This window comes from Dreissena polymorpha, chromosome 3 (genome assembly GCF_020536995.1).
Source record: "Dreissena polymorpha isolate Duluth1 chromosome 3, UMN_Dpol_1.0, whole genome shotgun sequence".
NCBI classification, from domain to species: domain Eukaryota; kingdom Metazoa; phylum Mollusca; class Bivalvia; order Myida; family Dreissenidae; genus Dreissena; species Dreissena polymorpha.
In genome coordinates, this window is record NC_068357.1 from 139,449,871 (window position 1) to 139,463,644 (window position 13,774).

The 13,774-nt window shown below is 36.1% G+C and overlaps 1 long non-coding RNA gene across 1 annotated transcript; it reads left to right on the top strand.

Moving 5' to 3' along the window:
- Positions 1-8,844: 8,844 nt before the first annotated feature.
- LOC127871657 (uncharacterized) lies at positions 8,845-13,022 on the top strand. The gene is made up of 3 exons (XR_008045494.1): positions 8,845-8,915; positions 9,464-9,591; positions 9,966-13,022. It is a non-coding gene; the product is annotated as an uncharacterized LOC127871657 (long non-coding RNA).
- Positions 13,023-13,774: the final 752 nt, after the last annotated feature.

Here is a 13,774-nt window from a genome sequence, read left to right on the forward strand (position 1 = left end):
TCCTTATAGCAATAGCCAAAATTTCAACGCTAGATGTGGTATGATTACTTAGATTTTTGTAGATACAAAATGGTCGTTTTTATTTATTTGTGGCCACAATTAATTCCGGGTGTGTAGAAATACCGAATTCCCCGTAATTACCGATATCCCCCGACACCCCAGAAATCCCCCGAAATCCCCAATAATATTTATTATTTATCAAAATACTGCGGATATTAAGATAGAATATTGCAAAATACAATCAATTCACTGATGCCAAAAATTGTTTTTATCCATGTTTGGTAGTGAAAAACTAAAATATATACATAATTATTGGGATTCCGAGTATGAATTCATAGTGCATGTTTTCACAAGCACGATCAGGTACAGAAATCCCCGCTGTTAATATTGTTGTTAAGTTTTTGTCTGTACCTCTTCTTTCTAATATCAAAAAGCCACCCAGATGATTTTTTGACACTTGAAGAGCTTTACAGCGGGGATTTCTGTACCTGATTGTGCTTGTGAAAACATGCACTATGGATTCATATTCGGAATCCCAATAATTATGTATATATTTTAGTTTTTCACTACCAAACATGGATAAAAACAATTTTTCATCAGTGAATAGATTGTATTTTGCAATATTATATCTTAATATCCGCAGTATTTTGATAAATAATAAATATTTTTGGGGATTTCGGTAATTACGGGGATTTCGGTATTTCTACACACCCGGAATTAATTGTGGCCACAAATAAATAAAAACGACCATTTTGTATCTACAAAAATCTAAGTAATCATACCACATCTAGCGTTGAAATTTTGGCTATTGCTATAAGGAACACTGATTGTTAAGGTGTTCACTTTATTTTACGAAATACTTAACGAAATTTTCGTTGATTTTGAGCGTTATAGTGACTTTAAGGTTACTAACTGCAGTTCAGAACTCTAATAATTATACCCCCATTACCATTGGTAATGGGGGCTATATAGGAGTTACTTTGTCGGTCGGTCTGTCCGGAAATTTCATCGGATCTTCACCAAACTTGGTCACAAGTTGTATTTTGTAGATGATGGGTCATGCCGGTTCAAAAACTAGGTCACAGGGTCACTTAGTGCGTTTTAAACAGAAAGTTTGTTCTGACCATAACTATGTCATTTATCGTTAGATTTTAAACTGACTTGGTACATTTGTTCACCATTTTCGGACGGTGTGTCGCGCGAAAGAATTACGTCGTTATCTCCAAGGTCAAGGTCACACTTGGAGTTCAAGGGTAAAATGCTTGTCCTGGCAATAACTTTGTCGTTCATTGTGAGATTTAAAATTCATTTGGCACATTTGTTCACCATCATTGGACGGTGTTTCGCGCAAAAAAATTACATCAATATCTCCAAGGTCAAAGTCACGCTTTGAGTTCAAAGGTCAAAAATGGCCATAAATGAGCTTGTCCAGGCCATTACTATGTCGTTCATTGTGAGATTTCAAAATCATCTGGCACATTTGTTCACAATCATTGAACAGTGTGTCGTGCGAAAGAATTACGTCCATATCTCCAAGGTCAAGGTCAAACCTGAGTTCAAAGGTCAAAAATGGCCATAAATGCGCTTGTCCGGGCCATAACCATGTCATTCATTGAGATTTTAAAAAGACTCTGTACATTAATTTTGTTCACAGTCATTGGACGGCTTGTCATGGGAAAGAATTCAAGAGGTCAAAATGGCCATAAGTGATAATGGCATAATAATTCTTAAAAATCGCCATAAATTCTTGTTTTGTGAAGACCTCATGCAAAATAGTCTGTGTCAATGCAGCATGTGGAGGTATACGTCACGTCTGTGACAAAGCTCTAGTAAAAGTATGGTATGAAATGGCAAATAAGTGAGATCCCATATTTACCGCATACTTCTTTCAAATAGTATTTGTGTCAGACATTATGTGTTTAGCTGATAACAATTATAATCATTCATTTGCATGAACTTTTTGTTATGTATTAAAAATGTTTCAGTATTTTGTGTTTAATACAATGTTATTTGTTATACCAATTGTTTAATGAACTATGAATTTGTGTATGAATAAAAACTCAGCGTACATGTCCTGTGTACATTTGTTAAGGTTTCTGTCTCTCTTAAAGGGACCGCTTAGACGACTCGGCCAACCGTGCTGATAGTGGATGTATTTTGTACTTTATATTAGCAATACTCTTAATGTCACAAAAGATAATGATAACAACAGAACTCTCCAAATTATTCAATCGTTTCGCTTTGCAACGCTTTATAATTTTCAGGTTTTTTAATCGTCAAATGATGCATATACTTGAAATTTTAGAGCATGGTAAATGTTTAGTATAACTGTTTCCTCACAAATATAACTACAGCGAAAAATTGCTATATCTGTAACATTTTCTTATATTTTGTCAATTTACCAAAACGTACAAATCTCCATGTAAGCACTGTTCTTTTATGTTTGTATATCAATGAATTATATGAATACTTGAAAAGTAAGAAATCTGAAGTACCGGGGTATACAACTTACCCAAGATTATGTCGAAATATTTATGTTTTTATTTGCTGACGATGTAGCACAGGCATCGGATTCAGTTTTAGGTCTATTACAGCAGCTAAATTATCTTCACGAATTTTGTCATGCCTCTAATTAAATTAAATGTAAATGCGGATAAAAGAAAAATTGTTGAAATAAAAAATGGATTAAGGGACACAAATCATCATTTCAAGAAGAAGTATTATCTTATATTTGTTTCGTGAATTATCATACTGTATACACAATTGCTGTCCATGAACTTTTTTTATAATGTTGAGAATTTAGTTATTGTTTTTATTGAGTATTACACATGTTTGGTATATATAGTACAATATGTTTTATTCACGATGGTGACTTCTTAATTGAGTTGATAAATTATATTTGTATTTATTATACATGTAGAATGTGTTTATGCTCTGTTAATATTTGGGCCTTCGTATTGACGTTGAATAATAAAGTAAATATAACAAATAACATTATCAAATGTACGTCATGTGATGATGTCATTGCGAAACGACTGTTTAATGATACAACCTGCATTGGCGCTTCCATTAGCGCAATATCCTTAGCGTTGGCTTTGTCTTTTTTTTTGAGAAATGCAAAATTATCAATTACGTCGGCAAGAAGCCAATATGTGTATGCATGCAGCATCCTATACATGTTGTACGCAATCGTTTGATGTCGTTAGCGATTTAATTGGGTGGAAATTCGCTCGTCACACAGGAAAAACTCATCCCAATGCTTTTTAAAACTCCACCATGCCACATCTTATAAGGTTCTCGCGTTTTAAATGGGTTGAAAATATATGTTTCTGTAAATTTTTGGATGAATGAATCTTCGCTGAATCACACTACATTGCCCGATATGAAAAATAATGCGATACATGCTGAACAAACATATAAACTCTAATCACCCTGTAAAATTATCCATGAAACTTTAAAACAATCGGGCCTGAGCGGCATCTCGGAAGTTGCATTGGCTCATTTATTAATGCATCTCAAAAAAGAGGTGGCGCCCGTGATTAACGGTCGTGTATTTATGTTTTCGAATTTCTTCACATATGCTCATGCTTGAAAAGGTCCGCTTTTTGAATATAGATATGGACCAAAGGCTTTGTCATTTTTTAAAAACTAATAATGGAAATGATTATCATTTTCTTCTAACATGCACAACCATCTTCTGATATTTTCCTGAAAGTTTAAAGTTTGAAAGGTATATAGCCATTAAACTATACAAACAATAGGTCCCTGTATACACCCGCTACTACCACGGACTCTAGATGACTCTAGATCCGTGCTACTACCAAGAAATTTAATATACTGAAATCATGAGTTGCCGGGAAGAAAAGGGTATAAGGAGTATTTCTATGTTCTTGTATTATGCTTTTAAACGTAGAAATGCGTTACTTTATAGCAGTTAAATATCAATAGCTGTACCATTACATACATGTATATATGTGTATTGAGATGTTTGAATATGCAATGTTATTTGCACTTGCAAGGGCCGGAGGCCACATAGCAACAAAAATTGCATCTTGCATCTTGATTGCAAACACGTGCTTTGGAACAGACGAACAGGCAGTATGACGCACATTATCGATTTTTTTACGCGCAGAGAAGCAAAAAAGGCCGTCAAACTTATTAAACACTTCAACGACAATGGGTGTCGATAGCTGTCTTTGAACATATACTTCGCTACAGTTATCAACAGTTGGGTGTGTATATGTTACGCAATCAGTTGCTCTTCTAACGCAACACTTTGCGGTCAAATGTCTTGAATATGCTCAAAAGTAGATTTAGTTATTTGACAGCAAAAACCATTAGGGTCTGGTGTGTTTCCATCGAGCTGCGCGTGCCAAGTAAAGTATACGAATTGTGGATTTTTTCCCCCATAATACTACACTGTTAGGACAATACATGGCCATCTGACCGAAAAACACATACATTTGTTCTGTTAAAAGATCTAAAAAAGTAAATTGTATGCTATAGGGCCTATGTTTCTTTATAGATATTTGGTTAATTTGAGCAAATAAGCTCGGAACGCATAAAAGCACGCTTTCATTACATCCACGTTACTAACGTCTGCTTTGCAAACAGTATTACTGAATAACATAATATTGAACACTAAGATAAGATAAGCTTTATTTAAAGTCGGCAAGACAGCAACATATACAAAACAAGCTCATGTGAGCTTTTGAACCGACTAGTGTACAACAAGGGTATATAATAAAACAAATGTAAACCAGCTACAATGTTTAGAGGGTATGTTACATGATAGTTACACAATTGTAAAGGAGGCATAGTATTAAGTAAGAAGGCATCATAGTGCACCTAAAAAGTAAAACATCAAACAGTTTAATTAAAAAGACCATGAAAAATGCCTATCCGCTTATATATAAATGGTTAAATGAGTATCATCTCTATAAGCTAATGGGATGACATAAATAAGTAAAACAATTAAAAAGACTGTTTAAGAATTTTACAATAGGAAAACACAGAGACTTGGCACATGAAGCAGATTGGCAGTAGTCATGATTTGCAGCACAAATACAACACATAGCTATAGGCGATTTAAAATTAGATATAAGCAACGACATAAAATCGACACGAGCAACACCATGCAAAAGGCAAAAAAACACAGGCATAGTATATGAAACACTACATTGACTGCTAACTTAAACACAAAGGGGGGGGGGAAATATGACCATGCAAAAGGCAACACAAAAATACATGTAAGCACGTGAGAAAAAACCACATAGACTGCAAGCTGAGGCACAAAGGGGGACACGGAAATACATATAAGCACATGTACAATACCACAAAATACAAAGCTGAGACACAAAAGGGGAAAATATGAAACATGCAGCAGGCAAGCAATACAAAATACATAAAGCACATGAAATACCACATTTACTGCAAGCACAAAGGGGGGGGGGAAAGAATATGCAGCAAGCAAAACAAAATACATATAAGCACATGAAAATGTGAACTCCAAGAACTGCTCGTCGGTGATGTTGGTGCTCACCTACCCAGAATCAGAGGCTATGCATTTGCAGGTTCTGAAGTGATCTGGGAGTGAGTTCCACAGCACCGGCGCAGCGTACTTGAAGGAGTTCTTACCATAAGAAGTGGTTCTAACCGCTGGTACCTGTAATAAATTGGAGTATCTAAAATTTATACCTGTTGACTTTTTTACGACAAGGTCTGATAACACAGGAGGGGCAATGTTGTTGACTATTTTAAAAGTTTCTATAGCCATGGTTCTCATCCGGCGGACATGCAGCGATGGTAAGTTTGCCTTTGAGAGTAACATTGAAATACTTGAGGAGTAATCATCGTAAACAAATCTGAGTGCACGCTCTTGAATCTTTTTCCATTTTTCTAGTATTGCTTTCTGAGCAAAAGTGCCATGCCAATGAGCAAAAGTTAAAATTTGATAAAACAAAAGTATAAAATATAGTGAGCTTATTTAGTTTGCTAAGGTTGTTACCAATTCTTTTCAAAACATTGACCTGCTGTGCAGCCTTTTTACATATATTACTAACATGAGAATCAAATTTCAGCAGTCAATGTCCACTCCCAAGAGTTTGACGACTTCATCACATGATATACTGAATCCATCTAAATCGAAAATTGGGGATCTGCTGATAGTTTTTTGGCCCAAAAGCTATAGCCTGAAATTTGTCAGGATTTGCCTGCATACAATAAAATTAAACCAGTCAATTAAAATTTTACTTTCATCTTGAATTACTTGTTTCAGTTCATGAAAATTAGGGAAGTGGAAAGAGAGCGTATAATCGTCGGCATAGTTGTACAGAGTACCTCTTTTAATAAAGTAAAACATATCGTTTATAAAAATATTGAATAAGAGGGGGTCTAGTATAGAACCCTGAGGAACACCCTTGTGAATGTCTTCCCAGGAGCTAACAATATTTCCTATTTTAATCTGCTGCTGTCTGTTTGACAGGTATGATTTTTAGAGTTTGACAGAGTTTTCTGATACACCATAAGCCTGCAGTTTATGGAGTAGGATATCATGTGGAAGACAATCAAACGCTTTGGAGAGGTCCATTAGAATGGCAGCAACATATTCATTGTGATCTAATGCAAATTTTCAGTCTTCTAGTACAGTCCAACCTGCCCGAGCGACCGCCTGTTAATAGCGACCAACAGTCAATAACGACCACACCGATTTCCTCCCGAACGATTTCACTATATATTGAACCTGCGAATAAAGCCCACCTGTGAACAAAGACCAACGACCACCCTTTTACATTCCCAAATCTCCATTTTGATAGCTTAAAACGACCACTGCAATCATAAAAATCAACGATTTCGCAACTTTCAAAAAACAAAATGGCCGCCAGGACGCTGCGTAGTCACGTGATACAAATTTTACCAGTGGACTCGTCGGTCGCTATGGAGATATTGGCAAGTGACGGTTTATTGCACTTGATAGCAGTTGTTTGTTTCTTTAACATGCATTGCTAATTGGTAGTCGCCTGCTTCTTTTATGCATTTGACAGTTTGTCAAAAGTGTGAAAATTTGCCTTTGTATTTAAGTGACTCGCGATTAATGTACTAATTGCCGAAAATATCAAAGACAAATTTGGGGCTTTCATAAACTCATTAAGGAAATTAACGGTTTCATATCATTTACGATGCCTATTTAAGACAAATATTTTGATAGGCATTCTCTTCTTAAATTTCTCCGTTATAAGACGTTCATAGATTATAGAAAGGTAAATTGTCAATTCAAGTTAACCATCATGGCTTCCAAGTGTAAGTTCTTGACGTTGGAAGAACGTGTTAAGGCCATTAGTTTGTTAGGTAAAGGACACAGTTGTAGACGAGTGGCTAGTGATCTTGGTGTAGGAAAAACTCAAATTCAGAGCATTTTAAAGCGTAAACATGAGTTTATGGACGAATTCGAGGAGAACGTAAACTGTGAAAGTAAACGCCCTAAGCGTGAGTCGGAATTCGCGTCAGTGAATGACTTAGTGCATAAGTGTAGAAAGTGTTGTTACATGTAATAAATATACAAATGTAAAACAAAACTGTGTTTTCAATCCTTTATTTCATTATACATGCAATTTTAATAAAGTAGTCTGGCATACATGATTTTTTCTAAAACCGCAAAGCAAATTATCAAAAATCTTATCAAAGTAAGAGGACAATTGTTCACTAAGGACATTTTCAAAGATTTTTGATGGGATGGGAAGAATACTGACTGGTCTGTAGTTTGATTTATCTAAAGGGTCTTTCTTTTTGAAGATAGGTGTAACCTCCCAGCAAACATGCACATATGGGTCCCATATGGGCTGTTTCTGGGCAAACCCATATGGGAAAGCCCATATGGGAGTCATTTGGGTCCAATATGGGCTAGCCCATATGGGAATGCCCACAAGGGTCCCATATAGGTCCCATATTATTGCGCTATCGGGAAAAATATGTAAACTTGTATTTCTTTGATTAAAAACTCATTTCTTAAAACGTATGTAGGACTAACTTGATCTAAACTGCTAATATTCTACCCAAAAATAGAAAATCAATGCATAAGCAAATAATATGCGGCCCATATGGGTCCCATACGGGTCCCATATGGGAGTCATTTGGGAGCTATATGGGCCTGCCCATGTGGGAATGGCGATAAGGGTCCCATATAGGTCCCATATTATTGCGCTATCATGAAAAAGATGTAAACTTGAATTTATTTGATTAAAAACTCATTTCTTAAAACGTATGCTGGACTAACTTGATCTAAGCTGCTAATATTTTACCCAAAAATAGAAAATCAATGGATAAGCAAATAATATGCAGTCCATATAGGTCCCATATGGGTCCCATTTGGGCTGCCCAACAAAGGACAAAATCAGCTACCGGGCTGTTTCTGGGCAAACCCATATGGGTAAGCCCAAATGGGAGTCATTTGGGACCTATATGGGTTAGCCCATATGGGAATGCCCTTAAGGGTCCCATATAGGTCCCATATTATTGCGCTATCAGGAAAAAGATATAAACTTTTATTTTATTAAAAACTAATTTCTTAAAACATATGTATGACAAACTTGATCTCAACTGCTAATATTTTACCCAAAAATATAAAATGAATGCATAGGCAAATAATATGCAGCCCATATGGGTCCCATACGGGTCCCATTTGGGCCGCCCAACAAAGGACAAAATCAGCTATCGGGCGCACATTTTTTTTGAAAATTCTGTTTTTGATATGGCTTTGTTTTAAATAATGTATATACTATGATTAATATGAAGTTATTTTCAAGAGATAATTTCAATTTGAATAATCGCGCAGAAAAATAAAGTATTTAAATAATATGCGCATGCGCAGATGTTAATTCCGCCTCGCGAAAACATTCAAGACAAAAACACTCGAAACGGTAATTTGTTAAATTGTGATATTATACACGTAATTATATATTTCTTTTGAAATCAGATATATATTGCTGATCACGCATTATTTATTTATCTGTTACTTCAATGAATGCCTGTGTGTTTAATAATTTAAATTGCATATTATTTCTTCATCGCTTTGCCTTTGTCATGTATTTTCGCGACGTAAGTCGTAACGTTCGTTTATCGCCATAGATCAATCTCTTAGTTAAACTGCTTAATTCAACTTGATTCTGCCTAAAATTCAATACAAACTATTTATAGCAGACAGGCCCATGTCTGACAAAATGAAACACTAAATTAGTAATCATGCTAATGCATGAGAATCTTACATATCTCATACATTGATAATATTAATTGAAACGTATAATATAATGTCTTTTATAGGTCTTTGATTACTTGCACGCAAGCCAAGGTTGTCTGCCTGTGGACAAATTTTAATGATTATTTAAACACATATTTGCAGAATATTAAAAAAGTCTGTGTATTAGGAAATAATTAATTTCGTAATGTTTATTGTACAAATTTATTTCAGAAAATAAAATATTCACCACCACCTGGTTTGCCAACATCGTCTTTACAAGGAATGTCCAGCAGTGCATGACAGAGGCCGGTCACTCCCATTAAGTCCAGCTGAAGAGCCTTCCCAGTTTATAGGACAAAGTAACTAATTTTTGTGCTTGAAACTTTAACTTAAAATAATTTCAGTTTTGGAATTACTGCTTATTAAATGATAGTTAATTACATAAATAAATGATGTAAACAGATAATCCAACTGAAAAAATAAATAAAATACACAGTCATTTAGTGATCTATAATAATACATACTTCTACTAATAAAAGAAACAAATTGACGTTGACGGGCATATAGGTGCAAGTTGCTATAATCAGCCCTAGCCGTACAACAGCTGTTGGGACAAATCGGGCCCACCGCCGTTATATCGGCACACATCCGATATAATTATATAAGACCCAGCTGTGATTTATATTATTGTCAACATAATTTTAGGTACAGTTCTTTTTTACTCTGTCTTCAGATGCAGTTACACAGATTTTAACGGTGTTGGAAACAATCAGAGACGAGAACAGGGAAATGAAGCGGATGCTGCAGCGGCTCTTGGCTAGGTCAGCTACTGATGACGAGCCAATGCAACTGCCAGAGAACATCAGTCTTCCAATTGGAACATTTGAGCAAATGGATGAGTTTGAAGAGCATCTTGGTGATGAAGCTACGATCCATCTTTTCTAGGACTGCTGCATAGTTCAAGTTTTTGTATCAAATATATTAAGCAATGTTGTCAATGTAATTGACAGTTCTTTCTTCATTAATCCTAAACCATTCCTTTAAGGCTCATCTTCTAAGAAAGCATACAATTTTTTTTTATCTGGAAATGAAATGGTATATATTCCTTTGCAAAAGAAGAAACAGCATTCCAGTTTTTAAAGGTTTTAAAAGACATATATATATATATATATCATGTGCAATTACGAAAAACACTAGAATGTATGAAGATATCAAAGATAATAATATGGACTTGTTCTCGAAAAAGGATTTGCCATTTATTTGAGTTTTGGATTTTTTTGCAGGGTTTTTAATTTCTAGTTTATAAAATATTTTGTTTAGTCTTGCAAGTATGTTTCAAAGCTCTAGATAAGGATTTGTGAAATTAGTAACGGTATTGCCACTGACAGAAAGAAAAGGAGTAACGCTGAAAATCAATTAGTACCTGTACTACCATATCCAAAAATACGGGTAGTACTGTACTACCCGTGTTCTTGGATATTGATGGGTGTATACCTTACTTTACAGAAACATTTGCAGCAATTATTATCCCCACGCTTTTTGAAAAAAAGGTGGGGATATTGTGGTGATCTCCGCCGTCCGTCCGTCTGTCCGTCCGTCTGTCCGTCCGTCCGTCCTGGCCACTATCTCCTCCTACACTAAAAGCACTAGAACCTTGAAATTTACACACATGGTAGCTATGAGCATATGTGCGACGGTGCACTATTTGGAATTTTGATCTGACCCCTGGGTCAAAAGTTATAGGGGTTGGGGTGGGGCCGCGTCAGAAATTATCACTCATTTTTTTAGGTTATTTTACATTTACTTCTTTATTTCTACACCGATTCACTTCAAATTGATACTGGACCTCACCTATGACAATACGGTCAATCTCAACCATGCATGGCCCCATTCCCAACCCTGGGGCGCCCCGCCCACATAGGCCACACCCACCAAAAATTTCCATTTACTATAATTTTTTCATTTCTACACGGATTCACTTCAAATTGATACTGAACTTTTGTTATGACATTAGGGTCAATCTCAACTATGCATGGCCCCAATCCCAACCCTGGGGCGCCCGCCCACATAGGCCACACCCACCAAAAAAATCCATTTACTATAAAAAAAATTTAGGTTATTTTACATTAACTTCTTCATTTCTACACTGATTCACTTCAAATTGATACTGAACCTCTCTTATGACAAAACGGTCAAACTCAACTATGCATGGCCCCGTTGCCAACCCTGGGGCGCCACGCCCACATAGACCACACCCGCCCAAAATTGCCTTTTACTATAATTTCTTCATTAATACACTGATTCACTTCAAATTGATACTGAACCTCTCTTATGACAATACGGTCAATCTCAACTATGCATGGCCCCATTACCAACCCTGGGGCACCCCGCCCACATAGGCCACACCCTCCCAAAATTGCCTTTTACTATAACTTCTTTATTTTTACACCCATTCACTTCTAATTGATACTGAACTTCTCTTATGACAATACAGTCAATCTCAACTATGCATGGCCCCATGATCAACCCTGGGGCGCCCTTGGGTCAAACATGCGGCGTGGGGATACGCGTCGGCCTCTGCCGCGCCATTTCTAGTAATAAATATATTTTGCTTCTTAAACAGTTACTTTATTAGGTTTTCCATTCTGAATTATGATGCAAATACAACTACACATTAAAACTCATGACTAAATACTATAACTTTATTTTGCTTGACAAGAAAACACAAGCCAACTTGTAAGCTAAGTAAATGAACACCAATGTCACTGTCTCATCTCAAAAGAATCATTGCTTTAGCAGTCAACTGTCAAAGTTGGCATAGACTATGCCAACTATTACAGTTAAACACTCAAGCAAACACTTCAACTGGGCTTACAGATTGAATGTCAGAATGGTTAGACGACCGTATGTAGCCATTATATGACAACAAAGTGTTTATTTGAACCGCTTTCGGTTAAGCCGGCCTTCCATGCTCGCAGACATATTGTTTTTGACGGGCTTACAAGTTACCGGAATCACGCCACAGAATAGATAATAATACTGGAACCCAGTCTACAACTTTTCGGTAATTTAAATTAATGAAAGAGGCCGTTAGGTTAGAGACCAACAAATATGCCGCCCTGACACCGACGTATCAGTACGGCCAGATTTTTTTCGTAAATGCGTAAAAGGGATATTAAAGTCGTAATTGTACGTCCAGTTCATAAAAATAAATGCGTAAGCCTTCATGAAAAAGCCATATTTACGTCTGTACGGCCCTTATCTGGAGCTCTGATGTTTTCTACAAATGTTCTTTGAGTACATGGTGTGTTATTTGTATTGGTTAAAGATTTAATATGCATGGGTATGCTTTTGAGTAATGTGTAGTACATCAGGAAAATACTTGAAGGTATTCTGTATATGTATTATATATTAAATATCAAAATAATAGAAGTCCTTAATTCTATAGTTGTATAACTGGTCAACATATATAATGTTATAGAAAAACGTCTTATTGCTTGAAGTTATGTCTTTATTGTTCCATGAAATAGTTTTACTGTTGGTTTGGGTTTATAGATTATGAGTAACATTACTCCATGCGGATAGAACATTAGATAGAAACATGTTTTCGTTAGCAACTTCATGTAAAATATTTTTGCTGATGTTTCATTCAAAAAGTTAGGAATCACCATATTATTTTAGAATTCTCTGGTAGAATAGTTAACGTGGGATCCTCCTGCTATGTATGTATGTATCCATTTATATGTGTGTAATACTTTATGTGAATAAAAGTTGAGAGTACTTTAATAAATTTTTAAGTCTTTTAACAAAAACCTTGTATTTCTTGCAGGATAATGATATTTAGCTCTTGAACATTTTGATATCGCTCTGTTCCAGCAAGAAGAAATAGATAAAACATTTAAAAAAATGAAATTGGAAGTACATGTACAAGAATCTTTTGTCTGATGTTCAATTTGAACACAGTATTTCATGTTTGCAGCCTACATATTATTTCTAACATAACCTGAATTTCCATTAATGTGTTGTCCAAAATTTTACAGGCTCTGTGTACCCATATTAAATACAATGCTACCAGTTTGTAGCCCATATTTAGAACAATACTGCCCGTATGTAGCCCATATTGAGTAAAAGGGCTGCCTGTATGTAGCCCATATTGAGTAAAAGGGATGCCCATGTTGGACCTATATGGGTCCCATGTGGGCACCTATATGGGCCCCATGTGGGCTGTTAACATGGGACCCAGATGGGTAGTGCAACCGGGCTCCACATGGGTCCTATCTGGGCTGCCCCATATACTTTCATGGGGCAGCCCAGATGGGACCCATGTGGAGCCCGGTTGCACTTCCCATCTGGGTCCCATGTTGGCAGCCCACATGGGGCCCATATAGGTGCCCACATGGGACCCATATGGGTCCCATATAGATTGTTTGCTGGGCTGGGCTTTTTTCAATTGGTCTGGAAAGATACATGAGTCAATGGATTTGTTTACAAACTTAGTAATAGGTGTAACTAGAGCCTCTTTGCCAGCTTTCAATAATTTCA